General features: G+C 46.0%; 1 long non-coding RNA gene across 1 annotated transcript in view; it reads right to left on the reverse strand.

The window, feature by feature from the left end:
- The window catches only part of LOC125019580, a 34,331-nt gene that overhangs the window by 5,663 nt on the left and 18,402 nt on the right, over positions 1 to 10,266 (reverse strand). The window lies entirely within an intron of this gene.

Consider the following 10,266-nt stretch of genomic DNA (forward strand, 5'->3'; position numbering starts at 1 on the left):
TTCATGAACAGTCCCACCCACAGGGCTCTCCACTCGACCCAAAAGAAAATCTACCGGCAGCCTAGGCTCCTGACCAAACATCAAGAAAAAAGGCGACTCACCCGTAGTTTGATGGGGAGTGGTATTGTAACAATAAAGCACCTGGGGCAGGCACACACTCCAGTCCCTCTTGCGAGAGGCTGGCAAGGTACGCAATAAATTGTGCAGCGTGCGATTAAAACCGTTCACACTGACCATTCCCCTCTGGGTGGTATGGGGTAGTGCGCGATTTCACAATGCCATATAAGTGGCACAGCTGCTGGATCAAAGAGCTCTCAAAATTACGACCCTGGTCAGAATGTATGCGAGCAGGGACACCGAATTTATAAAACCATTCAGATACCAGAACCTTAGCCACCGTGGGGGCCCGCTGGTCCCGAGTTGGGATAGCCATTGTGTATTTGCTAAACACGTCGGTCATCACCAGAACATTCTCCACTCCATTTTGAGTGGGCTCAAGGGTGGTAAAATCAATGGCAAGGATCTCATTTGGACGTGAAGCCAACAGGCAACCCAGATAGCTATGCGCTGTAGGGTGAACATCCTTGGCCACTTGGCAGCGCTCGCATCCCTTACACCACTGGGCCACGTCGACAGACATTCCAGGCCAGTAGCACCGGGACCGTAAAAGTGCCAATGTTCGTTCCACACCCTGGTGCCCATGCTCCTGGTGGACCTGAGTAAGAACTTCACGGATTAGCACATTTGGCAACCAATAGCTGAAAAACCGCTTCAGCACCATCTGAACGGAAAACCTGGCGATACAGAACACCATCCTTCTGGATGAGGCGGTCCCACTGCCGAAGCAAGGCTAATACAGGCTGAGATAACTGTGCCCGCTCCTCCCGATTGGGACGCCTCCCCTTTTCCCAAAACCCCAAGAGGCTCTGAATATCTGGGTCAGCCTGTTGCAGAACACAAAGCTCAGGTGGAGTGTGCTGTGGCAAGGCTATAACCGCTGCTTGCATCACGTCTGTTTCTTTCAGCTTTAAAGCCTGCTGTAAAGGCTCAGGTATTACAGTACCGGGGAGCATGGCCCCGACATCATGAGGACCGGGTGGACACTGACGGGAGAGAGCATCAGCATTTAAGTTATTCCGTCCCGACCGATACTTAATCTGAAAGTCAAACGCAGCTAGCTGTGCAGCCCACCGGTGTTCGGTAGCTGACAGTTTAGCTGTCGACAAATGGCTCAACGGGTTGTTATCTGTAAAGACAACACACTTATTGCCAAGCAAGTACTCTCGGAATTTTTCAGTCATGGCCCACTTAAGGCCCAAGAACTCCAGCTTCATGGAGCTATAATTCGCCATATTCCTTTCCGGAGGCCTCAACCCCCGGCTAGCATAGGCTATTGGCCTCACTTTGCCTTCTTGCTCTTGTGAAAGAACAGCTCCCAAACCACCGTAGCTAGCATCCACCTCTAAGATGAACGGGAGTGAAAAATCGGCATAAGCGAGCACTGGGGCTGTGATGAGTTTCGTCTTCAGTGCCTCAAAACTCTGTTGGCACTCCTCACTCCAACACCCAATGGCCCCACGCCTAGACTTTGTCGTCTTGGTGCTGCCAAACTCCACTACCGCCTTATGTAGCGGTGCCGCCAATTTGGCGAACCCCTCCACAAAGCGCCGATAATAGCTGGCAAAACCCAGGAATGAGCGCAGCTCTGTGACTGTGGTGGGTGTTGGCCATTTGGCCACTGCCTCCACCTTGCCTGGATCAGTAGAGACACCCTCACCTGATATCACGTGCCCCAAATAACTTACTTCCTTCTGGAAGAAAGAGCATTTACTCAGTTTTGCCTTCAGGCCCTCCTTTTGAAGACGACCCAGCACAATGCGCAACCTCTCCAAATGTTGTTCTACTGTTGATGAGAACACAACAATATCATCCAGGTACAGTAGCAGCGACTGACATTGTTGGTCCCCAAAAATGCGCTGCATCAAGCGCTGAAATGTGCTGGGGGCGTTACAGAGGCCAAAAGGCATTCTGTTCCATTCGAACAAGCCGAATGGTGTACAGAAAGCCGTCTTCTGCCGATCTGCCTCAGTAACCGGCACCTGATTGTAGCCACTGGCCAGGTCCAGAGTAGAGAACCAGCAGGCACCAGATAACGCATCGAGGGACTCCTCTATTCGAGGCAAGGGGAAAGCGTCCTTACGAGTCTTACTGTTAAGTCGTCGGTAGTCGACACACATACGCAGACTACCATCCTTCTTCCTCACTAAGACAATAGGTGAGGCGTAGGGGCTGCTACTCTCCTTAATTACTTGAGAGGATAGTAGCTGGTTAATGTGTTCCTTCACGATCTCATATTCAGATGGGGCGATACGCCTGTAGCGTTGTTTAACTGGCACATCATCAACCAAAGGGATATCATGGGAGATGAGGTCAGTGCAGCCTAGATCCCCATCATGAGCCGAGAACACAGAGCTGTACTGCCTAAGCAGGGACCTCACCTGGCCCTGTTCATCAGCGGGCAGTGAAGACAAGTCCATGTTTTCGACTTGCTGTAGCGGAGTGGACACAACTATCTGAGAGGATACCGAAGCTACACGTGGTGACTCCTCAACTCCTGGAGGAAGGCTAACCACGCTGACAGCGTGTAGTGTGCCAACAACCGTGCGAGGGTACAACACCACATCGACCGAGCCCACATTAACAATTGGTATGTAGGCTGTACCTCTGACCACCCGAACCAAGGCTGGGGAAGCTAGCAACCCAGCCGGCAGACCACTCTCTTGGGGTTCAAACAACACTGTGGGGCCTGAGAACTGCTCAGAACAAGTGGCTGCCACCATCTTCATCACCCCACCAGGAATCCGCCAAGCTTTCCTACCACGAACCTTCGCTTTCCCTGGGCCATCATGCGGGGCATGCATATTTCCACGATGGCAACACTGTAGTGCTTGCACCAGGGGTTTAGTGGCTTCAAATACACAGGGCTGGGAAAACAGAGCCTCACCGTACTGCACAAAAAGCTCCTGATGGCATTTACGAATAACGTTCATACCTAAAACACCGGGCACCTGAGCAGGCACACCACCAGGAGGGTCCCGTACAACCAACACTCCACAGTGGGGAATCACCTTGCCAAACAGTTGTACCTCGAGCTCCAGGTAGCCAATGTAGGGGATGGCCAAGCCATTAGCAGCACGAAGCTGTAACCAGTGACAGGATTGCAGACGCTCCTGCCCCCAAGTCTCAAAATGCCGTCGGAAAAAACTCTCCGAGATGGTGGAGACCATTGACCCAGTGTCGACCAAACTAGGGACCTTCACTCCACCCATATCCACCTCTAAATGGGGACAAGATGAGATCAGCTTAGATGCTTCCAAGCCACTTGAAACAGCTTGTGAGCCAGTAGTGGCCCCATCCGAACTGTGGCTCTGCAATTCGGTGGGCACTAGTTTTCCGACCTGGAAGCAGAACGGGCCGGTCTACTGGAATTTAATGGGGGTGACTGGGCATGTGAATGGGGCGGTGCGCGCACTCCATCACAATCCCTTGCAAAATGGCCAGGTTGATTACAACGTCTGCATATTACATGGCCAAAACGAGATGGACGCCCAGACTGAGGAAAATTACGCAGTTGTGCAATGCTCTCTGTAAGACGGTTAAGCTGCTCTTGTTGCCGCTGCAACATCTCCCTCATGTCAGCCATCTCGGATACGGGATGAGAGGGGGCAGGACTACCTGCACCACCTTGAACACGGTACTGGATACCGAACACAGAGGGGACCGAGTGACTGCGGCCTCTAACACCACCTGGTAAACCTTCGCGTTCCCACCTAAGTGCTTCTGCACGGACATCAAGCAGGGTGGAGGTAGGCTGTCTACGCACAAGCTGCTTTAACTCCCGACGCAGGGAACCATCCAAAACATGCTCCACAAACTGGTCCCTCAACAACGCTTCAGCATTGGGCATGCCAGTGGGCGCCTGCTGTCTTACCCTTTCCATGAGGCCCAGCAATGCGAGGGAGAACTCCTGAAGAGTCTCCCCCTCCTGCTGCCTCCGAGAGAAGAAGGCCTCCTGCAGTGCGACATAAGACTCGGCACACCCATATAGCTCCTGCAAGACGGTGAGTATTTGGCCAGGATCCTCTCTCACAACACTGGACCGATATTTCAATTCATCTCTAGCTTCACCCTCTAAGTGGTCAAACAGGAAAAATGCTTGATCAGACCGGGACAAATGCCGAGCCCTCATACAGGCCTGGACCTCCTCCACCCATTCACTCAAACCTATGCCCGTGTTACCCCGGAAGGTGGGACACTTTCTATCACGGGGTACAAACACCAGTCTCTCTGCCACAGGGGCACCGGAAGTGGAAGGGGCCATAAAGGACGCGGAGGAGGTTGAGGGTAATGAACTAGGGCCAGCACGTTCCTGTCTCAGGCGCTCATTTTCTGCTTGTAGCTGTGCAACTAACTCTCTGAGGTCCTGTTCTTCCCCCATGACTACAGCAAAATTACAATGGGAAGAGCACTTATCTACACTAGCACCATATAAATTGAACCTATAGTCAGGAAGCAATCTCACCAAACCTCCATGAACTCCAATGAAGACCACTGCTGCTTTGTCCTTTAGTTTGCTTCAATGTGCCTGCAAGAGAAAAAAATAAATAAAAATAAAGTAATCAGAGCATCTACAAAAAAAAAAAAGAAAGACCAACCAGGAACACACGTCTCTGCCTTTAAGAGCAATCCTGCCGACAACGCCAAGTGTGGCGGGGCGGTAGGGCTAATAAATTGTACTTAGTTATTTTACACTGAAATCAGTATACTTGTTGCCAGACAACGCCACCTCAGGTACTCACCCTAAGGACATTACTATTACCAGATCTTCGGTTTTACACAATACAGGTCCGTTGCTCGGCAAGCAAGAGACGTGGCCCATGAAATTAGTCACAATAATATTTTATTAATACAAAGGATCCAAACAAAAGAAAATGCAAAACAAAAGTTAATCAAGGGCTTCGGCCTAAAAGTAGCTAGGGCAAGCGAAAGGAGGGGTCCCCAAAGTAAAAGTTCCCCCAGACACACGTGAAAAGAGCACACCCGTGAACGACCCACATCCCTGGAAACGGCACAGCAGACAGGAGGATCTCCTACGATCACCCACACCACTACAGGCCGTCAGCCCCTGAAACAAAAAGAAAAGCACCAAATATAATCAGCAAATATACAAAGTTAAAATATCACCAGATAAAATGATAAAACTGCTAATACAAATCAAATCGCCAGCATCAATTGAACACAATCGGAATTGAATGAAAAACGAAATCCGAAAGTGTGAACCAGATAAAAGGGGTCACGAAACCCTCACTAAAAAAAGAGCGGACGCTGGCAGCCGAGAACGGGCTGCTACGAGCCGCGGCGAAGGCGAACGACCCAACCACAAGTGGGCGACCAGCGCAATAGGACGGACGGCAGCAAAGCACCGCAGCACGCCGGAGCCAGCCAAACCCGAGCCGGGAAACAGCTGCACGGACGGACAGGAACTTGAAGCAGGACAAAGCAGCAGAAGTAATGCAGACGGAAGGGAGCCAATGGAGTTGATGGACTTGATCCTACTTAAACAAAAAGGAAATTAAATACCCGATCGCTCCCCCCACAGGACAGGTTAGACTCAGAAAGAATGAACTACATACCTTATGGTACAGCACCTGTTCATGCAACCAGTGAGACGAGGCAAGAGCAGCGAGCCGCTACCAGCATCTACTTGTGACCACACTACATTAAACTACTGATAACGAGAGATCCAGCACAACGAGAGAGGATACGCACCAGACAAGGAGACCACATGGAGCCAGAATCCACCCACAGCCCCTTTGTCACAGCACAAGAAATAGTTAAGGCTCCCGCAAATACAAAACCGGCAAAAACGTACGCGGCCCCCGGAGTTACCTGTTGCAGCCACACAGGACGTCCCGGAAATTACGCCAGCGGGAGACAGAGGGAGGAGGCGTAGGAGGGGCCGCTCTTTTATCCACGACCCCATCATAATTGGCTCCTGGCCACGCCCAGCCGCATAATTATATGCTGCTACACTTACTAAGGGCATTGTTTTGAAACCATTTGTGTTTTTTGGCCGGGAACGTTATGAGTGTTTCCTGAAACAAATACGATTAGTCATCGTGCTGCGAAAGAATGAAATGTGAGTCTCCAAAAAACTTTATATACCAGAGCTGTTGGGGTGTGGGAAAGGAGTGTTGCAATAGGTTTTTGTTTGAAGTCTTTATTATACACATTTCTAATGACTGATCATGACTGGGAACACCATGTGTGTATACAGGTTGAATGAAACACACAAAAAAATCCAAATTGATTTTATATGTTCATGTGTGAACAAAGTCATCAAATCGCATGACAAACACATGAAAATAACTGCGTTTAGATTTAACATTTGGTGAATGTGATAAAAAGTGACTTGAAGTGAAAAAGTGAAAAATTCACTAATTATAATTGTGTATAATTTGTTGTGTTGTTGTGTTTTGGAGGTAAATGTAGGAAAATATTGCATGTTCATTTTAACATGCACAACTTTACAAACGGCGTCCCATAGTAAAACATGTCATTTTCAGAGGTTTGCTTGACAGTAAGGGTCAAAACCAACATGGCTGCAGAGGAAAGACTATAACAACAATGAACCTTACTCTACACATGGTTCAAGAGGTGCATGGTAACTGACGTGTATTTGCATCTACGTGATTGCACTGGATCAACTTCCAGAGGTAAACACAAGCAAGCCCATAGCTACTTTAGTTCTGAGACTGTGAGCTACTCTCAATGTTAGGGGGAAAGAAACGTCTGCTGCTGTGCTGTTTCTGTGAGGGCAGCGCCATCTCTTGGTGACGCCTAGGCATTTAATGTTTAATGAATGGCCTCTTTCACTGCGAAGTCTAGAAATGCTGAAATGAGGAGATTAGGAATTCTCTGTATATATTCTGTACACACACACACACACACACACACACACACACACACACACACACACACACACACACACACACACACACACACACACACAGTCAAAAGTTTTAGAATACCTCACTTTTTCCATTTTTTTTTTACTGAAAATTACTCAGTTTATTGTGTCATTGCACTCTGGAATGAAAGCATAGAACACAAACAATTTGAGTTGAAAAAGAAATCATGGAATCAATTTATAGACCAAAATGTATTCTAAACTTCTGACACATCAAAGTAGCCACCATTGGCAGATATAACAGCTGAACACACTCGTGGCACTCTTTCTACAATAGAAACCAAATATTCTTCAGAAAGTTCTTCCCAAGTCTGGTGCCCATAAATGTGTGCCACTTGTAGGTTGCTTGGCTTTCACTCTTCTGTCCAGTTCATCCCAAACCAGCTCAATGGGGTTTAAGTCTGGAGACTGTGCTGGTCACTCCATGTTTCCAAGCTTACCATCTTGTTCTTCTTTCCTGAGGTAGTTTTGGCGTAGCTTGTACTTGTGTTTTGGGGCATTATCTTGCTGTAGGATGAACCTCTGACCAAATAGCTGTTTTGGTTCAGGGTGCCGCTCACTCTGTACAAGTCACCGACCCTGGATCCAGCCCCAGACCATCACACTTCCTCCTGAAATTTTGATTCATTAGTCCATAATACCTTCTTCCAGTCTTCAGTAGTCCAATGGCCATGTTTCGTAGCCCAGGAGAGCCTCTTTGTCTTATTCTGACATCTTAGCAATGGCTTTCTTGCTGCAACTCATCCTGGCAAACCTGCAGCTCCAAGTCTTCTCTTCACAGTTGAAACTGAGACTTGCTTACTACAACTACTATTAAGCTGTGCTTAAAGATATTGTCCTGTGAGCCGCCTATCACGCAAGCTGTTAACTCTCAGAAACTTGTCCTCTGATTCAGTTGTGGCTTTTGGTCTGCCAGATCGCTTCCTGTTACAGTTTCCCCCAGTTTCTGTGTTTTGATAGTGAGGAAAACTGTACTCACTGACACTTGACTCTTTTTTCAATTTCCCTGTAGGAAAGACCTACATTTTTAAGTGTTATGATGGTCTGTCTCTCTTCCATTGTTAATTGCCTTTTTGTCACCATTTTTGTAGCAACACACTATTTTCTGCAGTACAATACTGTTCACCTGATCCTCATGAGGGTCTGGTACCACAGTGTGTTCCAACACACTGCTTTTATGACAGGATGCAGACGGGTTGTAGGTAATCAAGAAAAGTTGGAACACCTGTAGGAATTAGTAGCAGCGGCTTTCAAGGCTGATTCAACCTTCATTGCTGCAGAACAGCTTTAAATCGTTAACCCACTACATGCTCCCTGAAAAAGGCCTTTTTGTATTATTCTGAAATGTACATTATTTTTCAGTTTTGGGTAAACAAACACTTTGTTTTTTTAACCTCTGGCTGCTCAGTACTTACCTTTGTACCATTTCAAGCTATTCATTGGGCTTGCATGACTTGAATTGCAATAAATAACTAGGAAAAGTAGGGTCTTCTAAAACTTTTGACTGGTAGTGTGTGTGTGTGTTTATATATATATATAAATATATATATATGTATATAACAATTTGATGATTTTAACTGAGCTCAAAACATTTCTGAAGAGGATTCACTGTGAATATGCGTATGTGTGCTTGATTTAGCCAGGGACAACCACACATATTTAGACATATTTTAAGACATTTCAGCTAAACTACGGAATTCTACGTAAAGAATAATCCATAAATGCTAACGCACACCTTAAAACCAACCAGTTCTCTATCTTTTCGTTTTTTTTTCTCACGTCCAGCTCCATTAACCAAGCACGCGCAATGAAATACACATGCATATCTTTTCAATATGCCAGATTATAATATGCCTACAGTATTAGTATCATACCAGTAGTATATTCCTGTAATTCTATAATTTACTTGAACTCACCAATTCATGAATATTACGTTTTTACGTTTGGAGACGATGCGCGTCTGATGCGTCTTGTCCGTTAGTGAGGGAGCTGTGAAGCACAGGACTGAACACATTTATACGTTCTCTATGACGCGCTGGTTTTCTTGATTACATCGACTATAATCAAAGGTCTTTAAGATGACATTAAAGCGTAATGCTTTCTAGTTTACGCACATCCATTCTTAATGCGTTATTTGTTTCATGTGTAAATATTTCAAACTTCCTTCTCTGATCTATGGTTGCGTTTAGACTGTAGCGGATATACATACACAGCATAATTGTCACTGAAGGGTACAACTGAAACGAGCATAAATCAGAATATTTCCTTCAGCACTTTCACACTTACGTTTTTGGATGCAATGACTTGATTGGATAAACGATTAAATGGGATGTAGTTAGACATGAATTCATTTCACTAGCAAACAAAACAACGACAACGAAAAAAAATAAGTTTAAAGTATCTTCTAAGAACACATTGATTGTACATACCATATAATGGAGGAAAGCACCAACACTTGGGCAGACCAGTGTTCTTTTTTTTGTGGCACTGATGTCTGTTCTGTTGCTACCACCACGCCCCACCTTTCCACACCTGCAGCTCAGGTGCAAGTCACCAGTCAAATTCTCAGGAAATCCTCTTCCAGGGATATCTGACACCGATCAGCTGACAGTTTACCCAGTAGTCAGTAGTGACACACTCATATAGTGGTAGTTGGACCAGAAGCGCATTCACTGATCAGGCAAGAGATGAAAACTAATTATATTACTTTTTAAAATAATTTATTTACATTTGATTACCTATCGCGCTTAATATGTTGTTATGATTGACTAAGTCAACAATTCTGCCACTAAAATAGTCTCATTATTATTATTGTCATTATTACTTCTTTCACTCCCTCCTCTTCTTCCCTTTTCTTCTTCTTGGACTTAGACAGACTTTAATGATACACGAGGGTCACAGTAGTAAAGGTAGCACTCTTAAAAACCACAAGTAAAAAGAAAAGAAAATAAGATTTAGATTTAGATTGAAATAAAAAATATTATTAAATATAATAATATAGTAAAAATGAAATGTGATATGTAAGTGTAATCAAAAATCTTCAGAATTAAGCATTATGAACAAATGTACAAAAGTATTGCCCAAAAAGATCCAGTTGTTTGGTCCAGATGCATAGCAACAGTGGCATGGACGTGTCGTAGCTGTTGCCTATGTCGCGCTGAGAGAGGGATGTAAACTCCAACAACAACTCCAAAGCGCTTCTCAGACACATATCCCTCTGGGACCACAAGCGCACA

The sequence above is a fragment of the Mugil cephalus genome, chromosome 14 (assembly GCF_022458985.1).
Source record: "Mugil cephalus isolate CIBA_MC_2020 chromosome 14, CIBA_Mcephalus_1.1, whole genome shotgun sequence".
Lineage (NCBI taxonomy): Eukaryota > Metazoa > Chordata > Actinopteri > Mugiliformes > Mugilidae > Mugil > Mugil cephalus.